At 41.1% G+C, this 22,951-nt stretch overlaps 1 protein-coding gene across 2 annotated transcripts in view; it reads right to left on the bottom strand.

Moving 5' to 3' along the window:
* The window catches only part of pik3r5 (phosphoinositide-3-kinase, regulatory subunit 5), a 108,522-nt gene extending 89,266 nt beyond the window's left edge, over positions 1-19,256 (bottom strand). For both annotated transcript variants that reach the window (XM_048610926.1, XM_048610927.1), the window contains exon 1: positions 19,042-19,256. The gene's annotated coding sequence lies outside the window, so the exon portion shown is untranslated. The remainder of the gene's footprint in view (positions 1-19,041) is intronic.
* Between the last annotated feature and the right edge of the window lie 3,695 nt (positions 19,257-22,951).

The raw sequence follows: 22,951 nt of genomic DNA, 5'->3' as shown, positions 1-22,951 counted from the left end.
TAGGCCCGAAACATCAGCCTTTCTGCTCCTATGATGCTGCTTGGCCTGCTGTGTTCATCCAGCTCAGCACCTTGTTGTCTCGGATTCTCCAGCATCTGCAGTTCCTACTATCTCTCATTCAGGACTCGGCTTGATTGGCTATTATTAAGCTAGAGAATCGTTCCTTTGCTGCAGCACATCATGTGACTGGATGTGAGAAAAGTTTTAAAGGATTAAGATGCTCACTTCCTGATAATTTTTCTTCCACTTTTTCAGCAACATCTTGCATCTTCTTTACGTTCCCATTCATCTGTAGACATTCTTGCTATCTGTTTTTATATTTCTAGCTAGCTTCTTATACTCATATTCTATATTTAATCTCCTAATAAATCTTTTCCTCATTCTTTGCCTAGATGAAAAAAATTTAAAATCTTAGAATGTTCTGAAAATAAATGTATTGGTCATACTAGACTTCCATTTTGAAACATACGGCAGGTCGTATGTCTCATTTGATAGATTTTCTAGTTTTTTTTCCTTCTGTTTATATTTTATGTTCTGTTTTATATTCTGTTCAATCATCTGATTTTACCTTTGAGGTCACTCACCTTTGTGCAATGATATGCTTTTTTCTTCAGTTTGATGTTTTCCCTAACTTCTTTAGTTAACCGTGGATGGTGGGTCCTTCCCGTACACCTTTTCTTTGTAGTCACAATGAAGTGTATAAATGCAAGATGGAAATTATGAAAGGACAAGATGGATTAAGTGTAGTGATTGTAACGAGGTCAGTCAGCTGGACCTCATAGAATATGAGTTCCCTGAATGGGGCCGTTAATCTGGTCTAATCAGGGAGCTCTGGTAGACCGATAAAGGGAGTGGGTCAGAAATATTGGCATTCTGGTAGCTGACTGTGAAGAGGCAGTATTAAGTCAATGACTCTTCATGTGTAAATAAAGGGTGACTTGGTGATGGGATACCAGCCTCTGTGGAGTTATTTAAGTAGTGATGAGAGTAAAGCATGATCCTGAAGAAACTTCTTTGCAACAGTCATATTTGAGTTGGAGTAAGCATTTCTTACATTATGCCTTTGTTTGGGAAGCTTGACTTGTTTGATCCTGCTGTCAAAGACTGGGCCCATTTTTTGTGCAAAGAATGCTTTACTTTTTCTAGGCAAATGACATTGGGGCAGATGAGTAATTCTCCTGACAGCTTGTGTACCTGCAGCTTTTTTGGTTATTAGTAGCCTAACTTTCCCTGAGGTACCAGATACTAAAACTTTTCAAGAGTTTTAGTTAAGGAATATTACAACCCGAAGCCTTCTCTAATTCTGAGGTACTAGTGCTTTTATTCAAAAATTCCAGAACAGGGGAATCTGTATTGGGATTTTTGACTAGGTTAAGATAACTGACAGAAGCATGAGACATTCATTTCTCACTTAGTGAGATGCTTACAGACTGTTCAGTATGTGGGATTAACAATGTGACTGTGCAAAAGCACCTACTAGCTGAAGCTCAACTTCAAATGGACACTACAACTGGCTTTATCATTGGAAAATGTGGCAAGTAGAGTGTATGAGTTGGAGGGTACTCCAATTAAAGTTAACACCCTCACCAGTCTGAATGAGCTTGGGGAACACCACCTGAGTGCAAGTGATTGCATAGCCTCAGTCAGGATGTACAGTTGGTTCTGCTATAACGCATGTTCCGGCAATGCGAATTGGCTATAATGCGACTGACGAATAGGGGAACACTAATTCCAAAACACAAACTTGTGTTGGCTGTAATGCGATTCCATCGGTCGGCAGAGGAGTACATGCTGGCATCACGTGATTGTTTCGTGGGCTTTGTCCTAAATATATGCAGTGTTAGTGCTGAAAGAGTCTCTGTGCCTATCTATCCTGAGGGAAATTGAGAGGCAGCTGCAGCTCTTAGAGGACAATGATCACAATGCAGAATGCAGCAGGGTAGCAGTTTGTGGAACAATATCTTATTTGGCACCAGCTTCTTCATGAAAGAAGAAAAAGGGCAAAGCAGCAAAAACTGAATGTGTCTTTTCTTAAAAAGAGACACAATCAGAAGACAATGAACCACAGCCACCCACTTCTGGATTAACTATTTTTCGCCCTAACCCTGCAACCACAACTGCACCTGATGATGTTGATGATGGTGATGATGACCCTCAGTCCCTGCATTAACAACAGAGCAACCTCAAAACCTCCTCCCCCATCAAGTAATCTTGACACTTTTTCAAGATAAGGTGTTAAATTTACTTTTATCTCATTATTGGATATGAATTAAACATTTATTCAAACTGTGCGCTATCCTTTGTGCTTGGCTTTTGGTGATTTTTTGAGTGTTTTTTTGGTGGTCTGCCTTTAACCCCGTTTTTCCAAGAGGCTCCATTATTTCTATAGCGTGATTTTCTACAACGCAGTGTTGCACAGGGACACAACTATTGTGTTATAGCAGAACTGTCTGTATCCTGATCAGAGGGATTCTAGGTCAGCCCACAGCAAGACCCAAAACAAAGCCATGCCTCGGGCAAACAGTTAAAATTTTCTTCAGGATCCTGGCCGGCAAGCTATCATAGACTCGATGCAGCGAAAGAGACCTACATTACCTAAATTGAGTAAGAGAACTCATAAGCCAACATTCAGGAGTGCTCTTACCCTGGAAAGTGCACCAACATCTAGTTTGGAAAACTTAAATTGCTTAGCAACATCCAAATCAGAATCAGTAAATGTCTGGTTGAATTGGCATGTGGTAATAATGGAGGTCAATACTGGTGCTGCTATATCAGTGATTGCTGAACGAGTTTTTAACAAAATTTGCTCTGGACTCCAAACTTTAAGTTTGCACAAGACCTTGGCTAGGCTAAGAACCTAGACCGTGGAACCTTCTGGTTTAGGTTCTTAGATTAAGGGTATAACTTTGATTCCAGTATCTTGTGAGAAGCAGCTGGTTCAATTACCATTGCTTGTAGTAAAAGGCTCAGGCCCAAGATTGATGGGGTGAAATTGGTTGTGAGAGATTCACCTAGATTGGCTCAACGTTTTTTCAATTAGAAAACGTCTGCCTGAGTGATATTCAAATTAAATACCTGGAAGTCTTCCAGGAAGGTCTAGGGACTATCAGAAGAGCCAAGGCATGTTGACCAGGAAGTAATTCTACGATTCTGCAAGGCCCACCCAGTGCCATTTGTCTTACGGGCACAAGTAGAGGCAGAAATCAGAATGCTGGAAAGTGAAGGTATCATCAAAGCAGTCCAATGTGCAGAATGGGCAGCACCGATTGTACAGATTCTGAAGCCCAACAGCTCAGTTTGCCTTTGTGGGGATTCTAAACAAACGGTAAACTGCTAGTCGCAGCTGGAAAAATACCCAATCCCTCAAATCGAGGATTTATACACAAAGCTGGCAGAGGCTACCCTTCACAAAGATCGATGTGATGGATGTATCCACCTCGATGGCTTTGCTGCTGGAGGAAGAGAGTGAAATTCTACTGAGGTGCTCCTGGCACAGGAGGCAAGCTCCCACACATTACACACTATCCATATCGGACACTGAGTCGGAGGTACCTGACCCGGTGGGAAAATGCCCCAGGAGGCTTGCCAAGAAAAAGGACTGGCCTGTGTCCTTGGACTTAGTGGGGGATGTAGTTATTGTAACGAGGTCAGCCAGCTAGACCTCATAGAATGAGTTCCCTGATTGGGGCTGTTAATCTGGGCCAATCAGGGAGCCCTGGCTGTCAGAAAAAATGGGCGTATCAGAGATACTAACACTGTGTGATAAGCGACTCTGAAGAGGCAATACAGAAGTCAAGGACTGTTCATGTGTAAATAAAGGGTAACTTGATGACAGGACACCTGCCTCTGGAGTTATTTCATTAAGGAAGTTGGCAAATCTTCGCTAACAGAAGTACACTGAGTGGAAGCTTGAGATCACTGCCTTAATATAGAATAAAAACAAACCACAACATATTCATAAAGGTGAGGCATCAGGAACAGTAATGGATCAAAAAGATTTAAGTGTCTGTGCGCACAAAGCATTAAAAAAAACTCATACACAGATATAAAATATAAACAAAAGGAATTGTTGAAGATTTGACAGTATTCCAATCTCTTTGAGGAAAAAGTGAAGGAACCTATAATTCCATTACCTAGAGTTTAATGGTCAGACCCCATCTGAAGTATTGCATTTAGATGTGGGCATATGTTTCAGAAATGAAATACCAGTCTTAGCAAAGATTAACTTTCTCTGAACAAAATTTTAAAAAAAATGTAATGGAGAGACAATTCCACAATTCAAATATGCGGGAAGATTTGCATTTCACGATTGGTGCTGGCAGTAAAAATTCTGATCTGCAACATTCATATACAGTGTCCATTTCAAAAATTTCTTAATATTTTTAATTTTTCCTCCCGAACGCCTCCTCATGGAACTCAATCTTCAGCTAATTTGACTCCTATTGCTATTGTTATAACTGAGGATAGAGGAGAGCACCAACACTCATGCCACTACTCCAATGGTCACAACATAACCTGAAGTATTTTTGTTATAAAGGTGGTCGATTTATATGTGTTATCTACATTAGGTTTTAAACAGAATCTATCAACCACGTTTCTTAATAAACAGAATTATAATTGTAAATGTTGTTCAATGCTACATTCAAGGCTATGGAACTTGTGTTGATCGTGGTGTTTTTTTTAGTGGTACAGACTCAATGGGCTGAAGGGCCTCTTCTGCATTGCATGATTCTATGATTCGCTAATCTAGTTTCATTAAGTCTGAAGGAACATTTTGCTGTCGAGCAACAGTCTGCTTTCAATATGTGTGAAAGATGCTTTGATAGATCATGCAATTGTACAACTTGAAGGTTTAATCATGTAATATGACTAAAAAATCCTAAAAAATACTTTGAATTATGTATTCTACCTACATTCTTACGCTGACCTATCCTGTTACTGCAGTTAGAATGTAACTTTACTGCAAGTTGATTCAAATTTTCACAAATGTAGCCCTGTACTGTATTGGGGCATAACATCTTTCTATGTAATTGTGGAATATTTTATGAAGGAGGGTGAATTGTTTCAAGTTTACTCCTTGAAATAACTCACTCTGTAAGGTCCTGGTGCAACATGACTCGATATTCTTTAAGGTTATTTTTGAAGCATGAGAAAAATGAAAGAAAAATCATTATGTCTTAAAAGAAACTTGGAGTAAATAGCAGATTACAAGCAGATATTCAATGACTGAAGTTTAACTGAGGGTACACTGGGTACAATAGAGTAAATACAGCCTGAATCTGGGGCAGATCTTGAACTGACATTAGAATGGAGTAGAGTCACACTCTCCCTGATGAAAACCATCTTGATTTTGGAGTAATTTCAGATTTTGCGCTCAATGTCAATGCAATATTGTATGAATCCATCTGAATAAACAGCTCACATTTCGTCCTCCACCTTTACAATCATTTATGGTTGGTTTTCTAGTCTAACAACTCATTTAATTTCCTTAGTCTTTTCCAATTTAGATACAAAATAATGGTGTTATGTTACACAGTCTGCAGTAATAAAGGCCCGCAAGAGAATGAAAGCAAAGCAGGAGGGTGATCAAATAGTTGGGTGTGGTTGGGGTTTAGCATGTGGAAGCGGTTGCAACGCCATCTTATCATTGATGTAGATTCCAGCTGCTGGCAAACTGGAGTGTATGTTTCCACCAATTTACATAATTTTAACCCCAACTAGGGCCTATTGCAAAAGGCCACAGGCACTTTGTCAATGGCAGGATAGCCCCCACCATAGTGGAAGACTAAATGCTTCATTGAGACCACCTCCCTGTGGCAGGCCATGAGGGTATTGGACACAAAGGCTTCATGGCCCAAAGAGAGAACTGTGGGTAGGAAAGGAATGGCAGTTACGGAGAGGTTGGAGGAAATATAAGTAACTGATTAAAACAAAATATGTTTCAACTTACCGAACGAACAAGGCTATTTGGTGGAATTGTGGTGCGTTCTGTAAATTTTGTTGTAATGAAGAATTTGATGCACTATGATAAAAAATTAAAAGGGCAAAGGTAAAATAAAATCAAAGAATGAAAAAATGATAAGATGGGAATCTTTCCTGTGTGGGCTCCCAACAGGAGCAGGACGTTTGGGATCTATACATCTTCAATGAAGATCTCATTATTTTTCCCAGGCCATTTGGATGGCCAGGATTATACAGCTGGCTTCAGCCAATCTTGTCTGGGATGTGTGCTTGAAAACAAGGCAGGAGAAAGGAGTGCAGATACGGAAAAAAAAAATGGCTGGTGGTGGTGTGAGAAAGTTGGAAACATGGAAAGCTTGGACACAGTCAATTATTCTACACTAATGGGCTTTATTCCTCCCTTAACCTCTCCCTCTAGGTAAACTCTGTAAACCTAAAACCATGGACATCTCCTTGATATTGTTATCTCAAAAGCCCTACTCTTATGGTTCCAATCACATATAAAACAACCTTTTGAACAATTCCTTGCATCCCTTACCACCCACATCTCATAACCCCTTGGCATCCCAACATCATTTAGGAGCAGGAGTAGGCAATTCAGCCCTCTGAGCCTGCTCCGCTATTTAACACGATCATGGCTGATCTTATCCTAGTCTTAACTCCACTTTCCTGCCTGCTCCCCACAGCCTTTTATCCCACTTTTCATCAGAAACACATCCATTTCATTCTTGAATCTGTTGATTGATTCTGTCTCCACTGCACTCTGGGGCAGTATGTTCCACGGATTCACCATCCTCTGAGAGAAGTAGTTTCTCCTCATCTCAGTTTTGAACCTACCTCCTCTCACTCTATATCTACAATCTCTTGTTCTGGACTGTCCCACATTGTTTGATACCTGTCTAACATCCACTTTATCAACCCCTTTTAGAATTTTATATACCGCAATCAATTTATATACCTCATTCTTCTGAACTGTTCCTCAAGAAAAACACATTGTCTTGCAAGGTGTTTCAAACTCTCATTTCTCTAACTTTCAGCTTTCTATTGATTAGCTTCCTTTATGACCATCATGCCTGCTGATATTATAAATGCTTTTCCTTTTCTCGGGTACCATTCTCTACCCTTTTAAAATACCGGTTATGACTCATTTACACATAAAACCAACTATTAGTACCATTGTCCATAAAACCTACCACTCCATCCCAATCAATGTTCCCGCTAAGATGTGTGACCACCCAGCTGATGGCCCATGCACATTTATCAGCGTGCTGATACATTCACGTGTGGTTTCTCCAAAGGCAGTCACACATAGACGCTGCAGGTCCATACAGTGGCTGGAGAAATCTAAGGGAATACAGATCCTTATCCTCCTCTTTTCACCCTGAAACCCTCGAAGATTTTGTCATTCTCCCAAATCCATGCCTATTCCTGTGACATTGTGTTCCTCTTTTCAGTTGGGTTTCTCCTTTTCACACAATACATTAGTCAGCTATACTCATGACATCCTCTAATAGTGTGTTGCAGTTTCCCTTCATCTTCGTCAATCTTTCATATGGATTATCTCCCTTAAATGACTTTCTTTTATTGTTCAGCTCAATCAAATTGCACTCATATGGCATCTATCATATGTATCCAATCATCTCGTAGGGCTCCTACTCAAGTATTCTAATGATCTTTCATCCATTGTGTGTGATAGATTTAATTTCATCCCAAACACTACCAATCATATTTTGATCCACACTAAATGAACTCATCCTTGTACTGTTCACTGAACACCGGCCCTCCCCCACAAGCCCCCAAACCCCTAACAGCACTCACTCACTTCGGTTCTCAATCATTCAGTATAAAATTCGCATCCTCACGTTTCAATGTTTTTATAGTCTTATCCTTTCCAACCCCCTAGTGAGCAATGATACTTACTGCGCTCACCAAAATGCTCCATTTCTTTGGCTATAACTTCATGTACCCTTCCTTTTGGTCCAATGTAAGTGGCAATAATTTCAGCTGTCTAGGCCATACATCCTGCAATTGTCTTGCTAACTCTTTCATTTCCCTATTCTTGTTAAAACCCTACTCAAGATTCACTTTGTGGATTAAAGATTTGTTGATAACTCTTGCTGGCTAATTATACTTTTGTGAAGGCCCCTGGCACCTTTTCCTCCATGAGAGATGTGTAACAGAGCTCTGTTATCATGTGGATGATGATTAAAATGACCACCTCTCCTGGTGGTGGTAACATGTGAAAACATTGAAATCAACACAACTTGTTAAAGTAAAACAACAAAAAGGAATCAGCTATAATACTTGTTTTGTACACACATCAACTTCTGCTTTTGTATACTACAGAGCCTGTTGAGTACTCCTGCTAGCTGGAAAGAAGAAGTGTCCTTTGTTCCAGGAGGAAGTTGAGAAAACTTCCTTTCTAATGGATATAATATTTTACTAAGAATGGTGCATTTTCGTTATTTGGGTTGTGTAGTTTCCTATCCAAAATTACAATCCGGTTTAATATACACTCCTTTGTGAAATTGCTCCATGGATTGAGGTTGGATAATCTCAATTAATCAAACTGCAGCCTACTGATATATGCAGATCACACTTAACATCTAGATGATAATGTCTGGTGTTTCTATCCCAATTTGGTAGTTATCTCATTTATATGACATGTCATAATTGATATTATGGTCCTAAATCTAGGTCTACATAAATGTCCATTAGCCATCTTAAGTTATGCAAGATTGACCCTGTATCTGAATGGATATAAACTATCTCACTGCCAGGTCCTGTTTTCTCAACTCTCAAATGGCTAATGTTCAAAGGGAGTATAAAGCAAATGTATCACGCTTTTCTAGGAACATGGCAGCATTGACATTAACAGATGGGAGGAGCTGGCTACAACTCGTCCATCCAAGCTGCACTATGCTTTGAGTCACAATATCTTTTTATTCTCTGTTCATTTGTGGGATGTGGGCGTCGCTGGCTGGCCAGCAATTCTTGCCCATCCCTAGTTGCCCTTGAGAAGGTGGTGGTGAGCTGCCTTCTTGAACTGCTGCGGTCCTCCTGCTGTGGGTTGACCCACAATACTATTCGGGAGGGAATTCCAGGGTTTTGACCCAGCAACAGTGAAGGAATGGCAAAATATTTCCAAGTCAGAATGGTGAATGGCTTGGAGGAGAACTTGGAGGTGGTGGTGTTCCCATATGTCTGATACCCTTGTCCTTCTAAATGGAAGTGGTCGTGGGTTTGGGAGGTGCTGTCTGAGGATCTTTGGTGAATTTCTGCAGTGTATCTTGTAGATAGTACACATTGTTGCTACTGAGGTGGTGGAGGGAGTGAATGCTTGTGGATGTAGTGCCAATAAAGAGGGCTGCTTTGCCCTGGATGGTGTCAAGCTTCTTGAGTGTTGTTGGGGCTGCATTCATCCAGGGAAGCGGGGAGTATTCCATCACACTCCTGACGTGCCTTGTAGATGGTGGACAGGCTTTGAGGAGTCAGGAGGTGAGTTACTCACCACAGTTTTCCTAGCTTCTGGCCTGCTCTTCTCTGTTAATGTGGTGAGTCCAGTTGAGTTTCTGATCAATGATAATATCCAGGATGTTGATAGTGGGGGATTCAGTGATGGTAACACCATTGAGTATCAAGGCACGGTGGTTAGATTTTCTCTCATTGGTGATAGTCATTTGTGTGGCGCAAGTGTTACTTGCCACTTGTCAGGCCAAGACTAGATATTGTCCAGAACTTGTTGCATTTGGACATGGACTGCATCAGTATCTGAGGAGTCACAAATGGTGCTGAACATTGTGCAATCATTGGTGAACATTCCCACTTCTGACCTTATGATGGAGGGAAGGTCATTGATGAAGCAGCTGAAGATGGTTGGGCCTAGGACACTACTGTGAAGAACTCCTGCAGAGATGTCCTGGAGCTGGGATGATTGACCTCCAATAACCACGACCATCCTCCTATGTGTCAGGTATGATTCCAACCATCGGAGAGTTTGATACCCATTGATTCCAGTTTTGCTAGGGCTCCATGATGTTACACTCAGTCGAATGCAGCCTTGATGTCAAGGGCAGTCACTCTCACCTCACCTCTGGAATTCATCTCTTTTGTCCACGTTTGAACCAAGGCTGTAATGAGATCAGGAGCTGAGTGGCCCTGGTGGAACCCAAACTGGGCGTCACTGAGCAGGTTATTGCTGAGCAGGTGCTGCTTAACAGCACTGTTGAGGACACCTTCCATCACTTTACTGACGATTGAGAGTAGACTGATGGGGCGGTAATTGGCTGGGTTGGATTTGACTTGTTTTTTGTGTACAGGACATATTTGGGCAATTTTCCACATTGTCGGGTAGATACCAGTGTTGTAACTGTACTGGAACAGCTTGGCTAGGGGAGCGGCAAGTTCTAGAGCACCACTCTTCAGTACTGTTTCCGGAATGTTATCAGGGTCCATAGCCTTTGCAGTATCCAGTGTCTCCAACCACTTCTTGATAAGACATGGAGTGAATCGAATTGGCTAAAGACTGATATCTGTAATGCTGGGGACCACTGGCGGAGGCCAAGATGGATCATCCACTCGCACATCTGGCTGAAGATTGTTGCAAATGCTTCAGCTTTATCTTTTGCACTGACGTGCTAGGCTCTTCCATCATTGAGGTTGGGAATGTTTGTGGAGCCTCCTCCTCCATTGAGTTGTTTAATTGTCCACCACCATTCACGACTGGATGTGGCAGGACTGCAGAGCTTAGATCCGTTCCGTTGGTTTTGGGATTGCTTAGCTCTGTCTATCACTTGCTGCTTTCGCTGTTTGGCGTGCAAGTAGTCCTGTTTGGTGGCTTCACCAGGTTGATACCTGATCTTCAGCTATGCCTGGTGTTGCTCCTGGCATGCGCTCCTGCACTCTCCATTGATGAGGCAGAAGACCAGCAGAGAAGGAAAGAAAAGAAATAAACCCTGCAGTCCAGATCCCACTATGTCATGGGACGTTCTGGGACCTGTGGTTCGAGAATCAACTTAATTGTCACATGAAGACCTATGACAGTAAGCTGTAACCCTGAGTCAACGTCATCCTTGAATCAACAGACCAACAATGATCAATTGCCACCATTGACCTTCCTCCAACATTAGCAAAAACCAGCACACACAAATGAATCCACAAAGTTAGTTACTGAACTGTTGGGACGACCACTGGCTGAAATACAGAACAAGATTGAGGAAGAGAAAGCACTCATGAAAATGGAAGAAATGTAACTTGCTGAAAACGTCTGCACATTTGGAAAGTAGATGAACAGTTGCCAACATCCCTCATCATGTTCCCTCTGAATGCTCCAACTTTGAAACCAAATGCAATAAACTCGTACCTTGTAAGGCAACATTGTTAAATTGTGCCAAATGTAAACAGACCTCCCTTGGCAACTCTGCACAATCCAGCAAGTTTCTTCCTCTTCTGGGAGGGCTAGCAAAACTGCCTTTGCTACAGAACCCAAGAATTTGAACCACCCAGTACCTGCTCAACAAACACAATTTGTTAGTTCAGTATCAATTTTTCAGTGTAACAAACAACCAATTTACAAAGAGGCATCTACAAAGACATTGAGAACTCATAACTATGCAGGACGGACTGATAAAGATTTTGGACAACAATGTGGAGCGCCCTCACTTCAGAGACCAGTGCACTGAAACCTCCTCCTGGCTGAGGTCTCACAATCCAGAACAAATCTCCCTATGCCGGCTTTGACTGAGACTTTAGACATCTTGGGCTCTAATCTACCAATTTGCTTTAGCTTCATTCCCCTTGTTGGTGAATTAAATCTAGCAGCAATTTTCCAAACAATCTCATGATCTGTTTGCAAACAGACACTGGAGGGATGTTCAACATCAGTATAAAGTTAAGATGTCATAAACAAGATTGTGTTATCTTTCAGGATAAAATCACGTGTTGGGGGAATGGCAGTAGGTAAATCTCTTGCAGAAAGTTAGCGTAGACATGATGGTTAAAAAGCCTCTTTCAGTGTTGTAACCATTCTAGAAACCTATAATTCATCCACCTACTCAAATAACAACCAATGTGTCACAACTATATGCATATAGGTCTGGGCAGCCACTGCCTGAATATCCATGGTACTTTTTGCTTCAAGATGGAGCAACTAGTTCTTCATAGAGGGTTTGAAAGAAGAGTACCACTTGCAGGCAGCCTAACCCTAATCACGGGGTCAACAGGTTAAAAATGGAGCTATCTGAACTCAGTGAGGATGATGGAAGAGAAGCTGGTGATTTTCTCAATGTGCAACATTGTGGGATACAATAGCAGGGCCCTGCAGGTCTCAAACCCAGCTGTCACAGCTTTTCCAGTGGTAGTTTCAATAACTACTGCTCTGGGTTTCTATCTATCATGGTCATTTCAGTCTGAAACTGGAGGTATCTAGAAAATCAAGCAAACTAACATCGACTACATCTCTGACACCCGATTTTTCCAAAGGTTTCTTTGTGCTCTCCAAGAACACCAGGAGTCAAAATAAAAGACTTGTCACCTTTGTCACCACAAAGGATTTTACTCCTTTGAAGTCTCGTTGTTCTGTGACCATTGGCAATACTTTTCAGGCAAGTGCTATGATACCTACATCTTGTTGCAGCTTGACATTATTTTTGATAAGGAGACAAAGGTTGGCTGGTCACAACAATAACTTTGTGGTACAGGAGGAATAGCCACAGGTGAAGAGGTCTTTCTATGACACAATGAAGGAGAAATCTGATGCTGGAAGCTAGAGTTGTAAACATGGAATGAAACATTTCAAAAACCTCTTGTTCATAATGTTCTGATAAACATAGAAACTAGTGTATCATCTCTGCAAAGCTCCATATGATGTAAATGCTAATGACTATCTAGCTTTCTACACCTACTACAGATATAATTTGTGAACGTGAAATTGAAAGGACACATAATCATACAGAGTGGAAACAGACCCTTCAATCCAACGAGCCCATGCTGACCATGTGCCCAAGCTAAACTAGTCCCACCTGCCTGCGCTTGGACCCTATCCCTCCCAAACCGTCCCTATTAATGAACCTATCCAAATGTCTTTTAACTATCGAACTGTACCTGCATCCATCACTTCCTTTGGCAGTTCATTCCACACACCGAACCAAAAAAGTTACCTTTACGTCCTTTTTAAATCTTTCTCCTCTCTCCTTTAGAAATATACACCCTAGTTTTGAACTCATCCCCTTCCCACCCTAGGAAAAAGACCCTTGCTATTCACATTATCTATGTCCTTCATGATTTTATAAATCTCTAAGATCACCCTCAACCTCCCATGTTCCAGTGAGAAGTCTCAGTTTTTCCAGTCGATTTTTATATCTCAAATTTGTCATTCCTGAGAATATCTCATAAATCTTTTCTGAACCTTTTCCAGTTTAATATCCTTCCTTTTAACTGGGTGACCAGAACTGCACACCGTTCTCCAAAGGACAATTTTAAATTCGTGCGAAAAGACAAAATGGAACATTATGAATCAGCAGTTGTTGGAGGTGATTATAAAAGGTAGGATTCATGGACACTTAGAGAGGCAAAAATTGATTAGGGGTTTTGTGCAAGGAAAATCATGTCTCACAAACTTGATCTGAGTTTTTTGAGGAAGTTACCGAAAAGGTGGTTGATAGCAGAGCAGTAGACGTTGTTTATTTGGAGATTAGTAAAGCCTTTTGACAAGGTTCCGCATGGTAGATTAATCAGTAAAGTTAGGTCACATGGGATTTAGGGTAAGCTTGCCAATTGGATACATAATTGGCTTAATAGCAGGAGACAGAGAGTAATGGTGGAGGTTGCTTTTCAGACTAGAGGCCTATGAGCTGCGGTGTTCCAATTGGATCAGTCCTGCGTCCCCTTTTGTTTGTCAGTTTTATAAATGATTTGGATGAGAATATAGAAGGTATCGTTAGTAAGTTTGTGGATGACACCAAAAATTGGTGGCATTGTAGACAGTGAAGAAGGTTTTCTAAGCTTACAAAGGGAGCTTAAAGTTTTTGAGAAGATTTGTAGCTCGGGTTGTGGATGAGGTTGTAGATATGCTCACCGAGTCGGTGGATTTGGTTGTAAACGTTTTGTCACCCTGCTAAGTAACATCATCTTTGTGCCTCTGGTGAAGCATCGCTGTTCTATCTTGCTTGTCATTTATATGTCTCAGCTTGTTGGGGTGCTTGGTACCATTTCCAGTTCTGTTTCTCAGTGGTTTGTACACAGGGTCTAATTCAACATGTTTGTTGATGGAGTTCTGGTTAGAATACCAGGTCTCCAGGAATTCCCTGGTGCTTAACTATTTGACTTGTGCGATTATGGATGTGTTGTCCCAGTCGAATTTGTGCCCCTCATTGTCCATGTGTAGTGAGAAAAGTGAAAATTGGTCTTCTCTCTTGGTGGCCAGTTGACGTTCGTGTATCTATATTGTCAGTTTTCTTCTGGTCTGGCCTATGTAGTGTTTCTCATAGTCCTTGCATGGTATTTTGTATATTACACCAGTTTTGCTGGTTTTGGGTATGAGATCCTTTACATTCATTGGTGGCTGTCATAGAGTGGTTGTTGGTTTGTGGGCTGCCCTGATATCTAAGTGTCTGAGTAGTCTTGCAATCATCTCTGAAATGTCTTTGATGTACGGTAGGGTGCTTCGTGAGTCTGGTCGTGTTGTGTCTTCCTGTTTGTGATCTGTCGTGGAGGTAACGGTGGATTGTGCTTTTCGGGTATCCATTCCTTTTGAAGACTCCGTATGGGTGCTCCTGTTCTGTTTTGCATAGTTTCGGGTTGCTGCAATGTGTTGTGGCTTATTTAAATAGTGTCCTAATGCAGCCCCATTTATGGGCGTTTGGGCTGTAATTGATCAAATGGGTCAATGGGCTGAAAATTGGCAGATGGAGTTCAATTTGGATAAATACAAGGTGTTGCATTTTGGCACAACAAACAAGGATGGGACTTATATAATTAATGGTATATAATTAGTTATAGAATGGAGGGACCTAGGTGTGCAGGTACATAATTCTTTAAAGTTTGCATCACATGGAGACAGGATAGTTAAAAAGATGTTTGGCACGCTTGCCTTCATTGCTCAGTGCTTTGAGTGTAGGAGTTGGGACATTATGTTGAGGTTGTACAGGACATTGGTGAGGCCTCTTTTGGAACACTATACCCAGTTATAGGAAGGATATTAACAAACTGGAGAGAGTTCAGAAGAGATTTACCAGGATGTTGCCGGATATGGAAGATTTGAGTTATAAGGAAAGGCTGGATAGATTGGGACTTTTTTCACTGGAGCGTAGGAGGTTGAAAGGTGACCTTTATAGAAGTTGACAAAACAATGAGTGGAAAAGATAGAGTTGATGGTGGTTGTCTTTTCCCTAAGATGGAAAATTTCAAGACTTAAGGTGAGAGGAGAGAGATTTTTAAAAAAATTTAAGGGGTGGTTCACATGTGGAAAGAACTTCCTGACGAATTGATGGATGCAGGTACAATTACAACATTAAAAAGACATTTGGATGGATATATGAATACGAAAGGTTTGGACGGATATGGGCCAGGAGCAGGCAGGTAGGACTGGCTTAGTTTGGGATTATGTTCAGCGTAGACTGGTTGGACCAAAGGGTCTGGCTCCGTGCTGTATGACTCTATGACTTAACCTCCCTGACTTTTATTTCCACTTACTTCAACTTGACTTCAATGTCACTTTTACTGAACTCAATCACTTCTATATTAGTCATCTGCAAGTAGCGTCAGCATCAGGGTGGAAGGCTGCCAATGCAGACATTGCAGCATAGATAAAAGTGTCTTGTGACAGAGAGGTAAGTGTCCCAACTTCTGGACCAGAAGATTTGGGTTCAAATCCTACCTTCCCCAGAGGTGTGTCATAACATGTCTAAACAGATTGTGTTTTATAATAAAATTACTCATAAGGTTCATGGTCAATTACCTCATGGCCTCAGCTGCAAACTCACCATCCTGATATATTCTGGCAGCACAGAAGGCATGCTATCAATGGGAGACAGCCATTCACATTATCACATTCATTGTACTGAATTCCCAATGCTTTAGAGGCAACTAAAATGTAAGATACGTGTTGCAATTGACAGTAGAGGATAGGTCTATCCCAAACCCCAATTGGCACAAACTTGTTCATCAAAGATGTTGGCGCAGGTGCCATAAAATTCCTCCGCTAGAACTTTAAAAACCTATTCCTCACTGTTACGCTGAAAGAAAATTAAGAAATGTAGGCTAGTGTTTATACAGAGCTTCTCACCACCACAGACAATGAAGTACTTTTGAAGTGTAATCACTGTTGCAATATGGGAAATGTTGGGAGTCAGTTTGTACATAGTGAGTCTCCACAAACAGGGATATAATATCCATCAGATAATAAACAGTGCTAAAATAATTTTGAGGGAAAGGTATTAGCCAGGACACCAAGAATAACCCTCCCACTCTTCTTTGAAATAATGTCATGGAAACATTAATGTTCATCTGAGAAAATGGATGGAACCTTGATTTAGCATCTTAGCCAAGATGTACCACCAGCAAAATGACACCTCTTCAGACCAGCACTAAGTTTTATAAAGAAATCTGCTGAGTGGAATCTGAACCCATAGCTTTTGATTTTGAGGTGATGACACTACCAAAGCGCCATGGCTGATGGAAATAGCATGTGTTTTCAAGCAATTGCTTCTGTTCCCAAAATCAACACTTAAATTCACTTTGATTTGTTAAAGCAACTGTTTCCTCTTTAGTCACAAAGTATAAGATCACATAGGAAACCAATTTATCATTAACCATCACAGTGTACTGTAGATACAAAACAAGGCACCTCAAATGTGTCTCTGGTCACATTCACATGAAATCTTTGCATCTGTATACTTTATAGACATGTATCTGCATACTTTGTATGATGATTATCTAACTGATAGATCCAGTATCTTGATATGTTAGTAACTTTTGTGCTTTGCACAGTCAAAGAATATCTTCAGCAGCCTCTCTAAAGGCCCTTTCATTTCTTGGTCTAATTGTGTTCAGTAGTTTAGCTTTAACAATAATCAATTCATCACTGAAAACTCTCTGATCTTACGTGCAAAGGGTCACAGCCATGGTCTCTGCTAAACAGAATAGGAACAGCCCTCACTAGCCTTTCCAAATTATCTCAAGATCCAGTACCTGTGCAGAAATATGTCGACCATTTATGAAATAACTAACTTTAACTTTCAAACAGCACATATCCTCACTTTCCTAGTTAATGTTCAAAATATATTTCTCTAGTGTTTGCTGGGAATATTGTTCCAATGAATGGGGATGATACGCTAGTTACTGAAATATTGCTGTAATCTCTCCTGCCTATAGTCATTGGCTTTTTTCACAAAATAATTTACAATTAGAGTCACAGAGTCATATAGCTTACCAAGTTTCCCAAACTAAACTAGTCCCATTTGCCTGTATTTCACCCACGTCCTTCTAAACCATTCCCATGCTTGTGCCTGTCCAAATGTCTTTTAAATGTTGTAACAATACCTACATCTACCACTTTGTCTGACAGTTCATTCCATATACGAACAACCCTCTGTGAAAAATTTGCTCCTCAGGTCCCTTTTTAAATCTTTCCCCTTTTTCCTTAAAATTATGCCCTCTAGTTTTGAGCTCTCCAATCTGAGGAAAAAGACCTTCGCTAGTCACTTTATCTACACCCCTCATGTTTTTATAAACATCTATAAAGTTACCCCTCAACCTCCTATGCTCCAATGAAAAAGCCCCAGTTTATCCAACCTCTCCTTCTAACTCAAACACTCCAGTCCCAGTAACATTCTTGTAAATCTTGTCTGCATCCTCTCCAATTTAATAACACCCTTCATATAGCAGGACAACCAGAACTGTACACAATACTCCAAACGTCCTGGACAACCACAATATGATCTTCCAACTTATAAACACATTAATAAACAGAACTATTTAACTGGGCAAAACAGAACATTCTTGTTTTGTTTTCTGTCATAACAGCAGCACTTTCATCCCAAGTTTCAAAATGAAGGTTGTCAGTGTGGAGAATGAATATGCTACATGGCCTCTTGAGACGATATGAAGCCAATCTTAAAATCAACCAATTGCTGATCTAGTTCAGTATACGTTGGGCAGAATGCCAATAGCATGATTGACTAGTTGGCTAAATGGTGGTTCAGATGCAACACCAATAAGGAGGTTGACTTGCCTCCTTGCCCTCTCTCTGATGCAATAGCAATCCACTATGGACAAAAACAGATCAGGGTGAAATAGCTACAGACAATGAGACAAGGAACTCCCTTCAGGCAGAGCACATGTAATATACTTATCTAGGAAGAGCACCCACTGATAGGTCATTATTTAGTTTTTATAACACATGAGTTCACGACTAACAAATTGTATGCAAAATTGTGGTAAATTATGGGTTGCTTTGTGCTATGAATTCATCGACTGACTGCTGCTGGGACAAATGCATCCTGACTGCAATGAAAATGAGCAGTTTCCAGCACACCAACACCTTCATACCTATACGTCTTAAACTGAGATTCCTTCATTTGACTGGTCCATTTAGAATGATTATAGATAGGGAGATGATGTTCTCATTCCTTCAGACCAGGCAGGATTAAAATATAGGTCCTGATAATGAAAGTAGTATGAACCCAGCACACCACTTTCTCCACTTCATTGTCTGAGCCTATTTCCTACTGCCTGGGGTTGTAAATCTAAAACGATGCTTCAAGGTGCCAAACTAAACAAAAACATTCATATTTTGTGGACTAAATTCAGGCAATTTTGAAAGATTATCATTTCTACAGTGCAATGTCTTTTAAGATTCTACCAAATTTTCCAGAATGACTTAGTTCAGTAGTGTATTTAGATGGTGTTTTACAGATAATCACAGATTAGCAGGTGAATAGAAAGATATTTAATGCACCAGAATGCAGCTGGTTGAACACATTTATGCAAGAACACCAACCCCCACCAATTGATTTATCATTATTGTAAACTTGAATAGTTCACTGTAATAAGAAACTGTAGAAAAGAGTATGTCAAACTTACCTTTTCCTTTGAAAACATCAGGAGACTTCCCATTCCCAGTCGGTCAGTTCTCTCTAATGCTTTTTTTGACTGCAACATATGTTCAGACAGTTGTAGAGACCCCAAGTGCTGGAGTTTAACCACATCCTTGATTAAGAAGATACTGAATTTCTTTAAAAAAAATTGCTGGCAGAAATTGAAATCCAAGGTTTGTAAGTTTGTCTGATATGTACGCACTTAGAACAAACAGGAACTGAGAACATATATAGCCTCCTCTACAGGAAATGAGGGGGGTGGGGGTGGAGGCTGGAAATAACAGAAAGAGGAGTGGAGTTTGCGATCCTGATCCAATCACGTTATACTTGCTTTTCATATGAATCAATTTTTGCAATGGACATTTTAGTTTGCATGTTGTGGAGAGCAGATAATTAAAGGCTGTTATGTAGTAAAATGAAATCAGTGGTTGAAAAATTTTCATTATATTCTAAATGTACCTCAACATCATATCCAAAAAAAGTGTACAATGAGTTATTTATTAAACCAAGCCTTTCAAAGAAGTACCAGTAGTGCCTTTAGGAACTTCCAAATCTAGTGATAAGAAAGATGGTCCAACAACAGCATCGTCACCCAGGCCAACATGCTTAGTATCAAGATGCTAACCATTCAAAATCAAATCCACTGGGCAGGAGATTTAGGTGACTGACACCAGACCCCTGAATCAACTTCTCAGATTAGAACTAGGCATAGAAAAAGGCCCCCAGGAGGACAGTAAAGATGCCCTAAAAACATCCCTGAAGAGGTAAGACATCCCTACAGACTTGTAAGCGTCCCTGGCTTGTGGCTGGCCAAAATAGAGGTAGGTACCAGATATATTGAGAGACTTGAATGGGAATGTGCAGAGATGATGCTGATGCATTGGACAGAGTGCACAAACCTCCACACAATGCAGTCTTCTGACACTTTAAACACCAGCTGCCCTAAACGTAATGCACGATCTGCATGCAGTATATCAGCCATCTCAGAGCCCATTGAAATGAAGTGGAAGCAAGTCATTCTTGGTCCTGTGGATCTGTTTAAGAGGCTTATCAAGCTATAAAAAGGGATATTCTAAGTAGGAATTTTGTAATTGTGCTTTGTAAGTTTATTCTAATAAATACTATGAAGAATCCACAAAAATGTGTCTTTGTGGGTTACGTTGCACATCTTACTCCAACAAGTTGTAAATCATTTACTGCACAGTAAGTATCTCCTTTATCTGCAATAATGATAGTAATATACTCAAAAGGCTAACTCATACTACTGGAAGTGATACGATTGTGCACAAACTAGAATTTAGTGTACAAAAATCTTCCAAATACTGACTAACACCTTTTCTTACCTTTGTTGTGTTGACATATAGAGGAAACAGAGAACGTGGTTGGCTGGCTCACTGAGCTAGTTCGTTGTTCCACAGATGTTTCATTACCCTGCTGGGTAACATCATCAGTGCAGCCTCCGATGAAGCGCTGTTGTGTTTTCCTGCCTTTTATTTAAACTCTGGTGTCCGTTGAGCTGGATTACCTCACTTCCAGTTTTCCTTCACACTGGAGTGTATATGGAGTCCAGCTCTATGTGTTTATTGATGGCTTTCTTCGTGGAGAACCAGGCCTCTAGGAATTCACATGCTTGTCTCTGCTTTGCCTGTCCCAGGATCTTGGTGTTGTCCCAATCGAATTGGTGGTTTTCATTATCCATGTGGATGGAGATGAGTGAGTATTGGTCGTGTCTTTTTGTTGCCGATTGACATTCCTGTACTCTTGTGGTTAATTTCCTTCCTGCTTGTCCAATGTAATGTTTGTTGCAGTCTTTGCAGGGAATCTTGTATATGACATTGGTCCTGTCCATAGTGGGTAGTGGGTCTTTGGTTCAGGTGAGCAGTTGGCATAGGGTTGATGTGGGTTTGTGTGCCACTGTGATGCCCGCTGGTCGTAGGAGTCTTGTGGTTAGTTCCAATGAGTTCCTGATGTAAGGTAGCATGATGAGTGTGTCAGGGCGTGTAGTATCTTCCTGGTGTCATTGGTGTAATAGGCATCTTCTGACCCGGTTTTTCGGGTATCCATTGTCTTTGAATACCTAGAAGACGTACTCTTCTTCTCAGCATAGCTCTGTGCTGCTGCAGTGTGTTGTTGTCTGTTTAAATAATGTTCTCACGCAGCTTTGTTTGTGTGTATTAGAGTGGTTGCTATTGAAATTCAGTACTTGATCAGTGTGTGTGGCTTTCCTGTGTACCTTTGTTATGAATTCCCCATTGGTCTTGCATTCCACCATGATGTCCAGGAATGGGAGCTGTTTGTTCTTTTCCTCTTCTCTGGTGAATCTGATCCCGGTGAGTGTGTTGTTTATTAATTCGTGTGTCTCCTCTAGTTTGGTCGGTTAAATAGTGATGAAGGTGTCGTAGCTTATCCATAGTTTTGGTTGGATTAGCAGAAGGGCCATGCTTTCAAGTCTCTGCATCACCACTTCAGCTATTAGTCCAGAGATAGGTGATCCCCTGGATATCCCATTGATCTGTTCATATATTTGGTCTTTAAAGGTGAAGTGGGTGATGAGGGCTAGGTCCAATAGCTTCAGCATGTTGTCCGTGGAGATGGTGTCGCTAGGGTCTTGTTTTTGTTTTAGTAGTGTTGCCAGTGTCTCCCTTGCTAGTGGTATGTCTATTGACGTGAATAGGGCAGTAACGTCAAATGATACCATGGTCTCGTCGTCAGCTATTCTTATGTCCTTGATGGAATTGAGGAACTCTTGGGCTGCGTGGATTGAGTGGGGTGACTTGCTGACGAAATGCTTTAGTCTCCTTTGTAACTCCTTGGCTAATCTATGTGATGGCGTGCCTGGCAGGGAGACTGTGGGTCTGAGGGGTACTTCCAGTTTGTGTACCTTCGGGAGGCCGTAGAATCGGGGAGTGTTAGTTCCTTCAGGTTTCAATCTTAGGTAGTCTGCTTTGTTGATTTGTCTGGTCTGGTTGAGTCTCTCTAGTGTGTTGAGAATCTTGTTGCCTAGTTGTGGTGTCGGGTCAGTCTACACTTGCCGGTATGTGTTCTCGTCGGCTAGTAGTGCATGTGCCTTGGAGAGGTAGTCCCGTTTATTTAGTATTACTGTCATGCGCCCTTTGTCTGCTGGTAGTACTGTGATGTTCTTGTCCTTTTTCAGTCCTGCTAGCGCCTTCCTTTCTGATGTGTTGAAAGTGTTAAGTTCGCTTTTTCTGGTCAGTGTCAGGATCACTATCTGTCTTATGGCTTGTTATGTTTCTGCATTGATGCCGTTGGTCTTCCAGTGTGGCTAGGAACTCTATCCTGTTAGCATCACTGTGGTTGTAGTTGAGTCCGTGAATTAGAACAGCTTTCTCTGTGTCTGTCAGCTTTCCTATTACATGCCCGCACACACTCATCGCACTACCTTACATCAAGAACACATCTGACCTGACCACAAGACTCCTATGACCACCGGGCATCAGAGTGGCACACAAACCCTATGCCAACTGCTCACCTGAACCAAAGACCCACTACCCACTATGGGCAGGACCAATGTCATATACAAGATTCCCTGCAAAGACTGCAACAAACATTACATTGGACAAGCAGGAAGGAAATTAACCACAAGAGTACAGGAATGTCAATCGGCAACAAAAAGACACGACCAATACTCACTCATCTCCATCCACATGGATAATGAAAACCACCAAATCGATTGGGACAACACCAAGACAGGCAAAGCAGAGACAAGCATAGGAATTCCTAGAGGTGGATTAGTTGAGGTTACAGACATTTGGAAATATGGTGAAATATTTGTTTCTGAAACATAGATTATTAACAGGTAGGATTGGAGGAACAACATTCCTGGATACAGGTTTTACAGCAGAGCTAAAAAGGCTGATTTAAAAAAAAAACTGACA

This window comes from Rhincodon typus, chromosome 23, assembly GCF_021869965.1.
Source record: "Rhincodon typus isolate 14 chromosome 23, sRhiTyp1.1, whole genome shotgun sequence".
In the NCBI taxonomy this organism is placed as follows: Eukaryota; Metazoa; Chordata; class Chondrichthyes; order Orectolobiformes; family Rhincodontidae; genus Rhincodon; species Rhincodon typus.
Note: the sequence above shows the minus strand (reverse complement) of the source record. Positions and strands in the feature narration are given on the sequence as shown.